The sequence below is a fragment of the Notolabrus celidotus genome, chromosome 6 (genome assembly GCF_009762535.1).
Source record: "Notolabrus celidotus isolate fNotCel1 chromosome 6, fNotCel1.pri, whole genome shotgun sequence".
NCBI lineage: Eukaryota > Metazoa > Chordata > Actinopteri > Labriformes > Labridae > Notolabrus > Notolabrus celidotus.
Genome location: NC_048277.1, coordinates 30,657,618 through 30,659,758, shown reverse-complemented (window position 1 = coordinate 30,659,758; position 2,141 = coordinate 30,657,618). Strand labels below are relative to the sequence as shown.

General features: G+C 41.9%; 1 long non-coding RNA gene across 1 annotated transcript; it reads right to left on the bottom strand.

Annotated features, from left to right (window-relative positions):
• Window positions 1-236: 236 nt before the first annotated feature.
• Window positions 237-1,751, bottom strand: LOC117814756. The gene is made up of 2 exons (XR_004631620.1): window positions 1,499-1,751; window positions 237-764 (listed from the first exon to the last, which is right to left on the bottom strand). It is a non-coding gene; the product is annotated as an uncharacterized LOC117814756 (long non-coding RNA).
• Between the last annotated feature and the right edge of the window lie 390 nt (window positions 1,752-2,141).

Here is a 2,141-nt window from a genome sequence, read left to right as displayed (position 1 = left end):
GACTTTTTTTGAGTATACCATCCATGAATTGTGGTACATTTGCTGGTTTAGGTGATTAGAAATTAAAATGTTGAGTAATTGTGACATTTTTCAAAACAGATTCTTCTTGTAGGAAATTCATGTATAAGTTTATGGAAGATAAGGATAAAAGGGAAAAAATGATTCCTTTAAGTTGCTTGAAAGTAATGCTGAAGTTGTGTAATGAGAAAACCTCATATAGTTTTCACCAAGCCGTCTTGTTTCAGAACACAAGTGTCATTTAATCTGTTCCGCTGCTACTTAAAAACAGGTCAACCATCTTTCCTTTACCTTTCCTTCCCCCATGTGTCTAAAGAAGTAAAATTATATAAAGTTTAAAAAACTCAACATTGAACCATTTTGTGAAACCCAAATCCTCAAACTTACTGTTTAAAATCTGTGTTCTATAATTGTACAATGAAGCTGTTATGACAGCAGATTGCTTATTCATGAATGTTCTCTGGATTATGTCAAAAGCTTAAGAGTCTTCCTTCCTTTTTTCCACAAGAGAAACTATCTGGGACACACACAAGTTCCAGCTGAGAATCACAAACCAGCTTATGTGCAGTTTGATACAGACATCTTTCATGTAAAAAATGAATTGTTATGGAAAAAGTCCTTGTGCATCACAAACTGAATATCTTGAGCTGTGAGAAACTAATGGGATTTCTCTGGACCCTCTAATGTCCTGCTCTGAGACAAGGGGCCTCAGCATTGGCTCCAAATAGTGCTCCGGAGACATGATACTGTAAATAAAGAGGCAAGTGTTATTTACAAAAATATCTCAAATTCAATGGCGGCACATAATGAGAGGGAATGTGATTTCCACAATAAGACGTTAATTATTGTCTTATTCTGGCTGAGCAGGCCCCTGCAATCACCAGTGCTGAGCTGAGACTGACTTGGCCTACATAACAGCTAAGCCTCATTAGCCACAGCCTCAAACCTGCAAGTGGCTGGGGAGGCAGAGAAACACAGATTTCTCCTGGTGACAACGAGGCAACAGACTCCCACCAGCACCACAGTGGGTACGGCATATAATTGGACATATCCCAATTCCCCCAATAGAATTTTCCTGATGGCCTTCTCCATGAAGCAGTCCCTTTTTTTCAAAGAAAACCTGCGTGATTCTTGACCTCTGAAGCTCCACAGGAAGGAACTTCTGCCTTCTGGCTACAACTTTGTAGGAAAGGATTCTGTAAATATAATGGTCATTTTAATTGCTTACACGGGTGGGAAACTTCTTTAATCATGCACCAATTTAATATATTAGCACAGTAATATGTAACCAACAACAAATTATTATTCCACTCTGCTCTAACAGGAATTGCATTTCTCTTTTGTCTTGGCATCTATCTTTTAAGGAATTAAAAGGTCCCTTCAGCACACGGTCATAGGGGCCTTGTTATGGGTGTGAGGGTGAGCCCAAAAGCAACACACTGGAGCCCGGAGGAAACAGCAGGAAACAGTCTTGACTAACCAGGTAACACAAAGTCTTTTGAGATGCTGGATCTCCTCAGCAGGAATGCTGTGCAGCTTCTAAGGTGGCGAGGTGGCGCAGAGCCGCTGTGTGGAGGAACAGGCTGGAAACAGACGAGGAGCAGGCAAGTCTCTTGGTCAGGGACAGAAGGCTGAGGTAGTTCCAAGGGCAGAAACGAGGAAGGAAGGTCGGGGACAGGCAGGGTCGAAACTGAGAGATCAATCCGAGGAAGATTGCTGGAGAGTCTTGCATCGCAGAGAACAATCTGGCAGTGAGTGAGCTGAGACCAGGGCTTAAATACTGGCAGCAGGTATAGAGGAACAGGTGATTTGTGTTGGCCTAATGAGGAGAGTGTGGTTCAGGTAAAAGAAGGGAAACTGAAGGGGAGTAGGAATGTACTGGGCTGAGAGGCTGAGCAGGTGTGGCAGGTGATAATTGTGACAGGCCTGGACTATGTTGCTGAGCCACCCAACGTGTACCAAAGCTAAAAGTTCTTAGACCTTAGAACAAAATCTACAGTGGAAACATGGCTTATCATATTTTGTGTCATGTATGAGGTGTGTGGACATAAAAACTACAGATTCGTTCATGTGTTTGTTGAAAGTCTCACTCTAAAACCATGCCTGTTAAATCAACACTATAT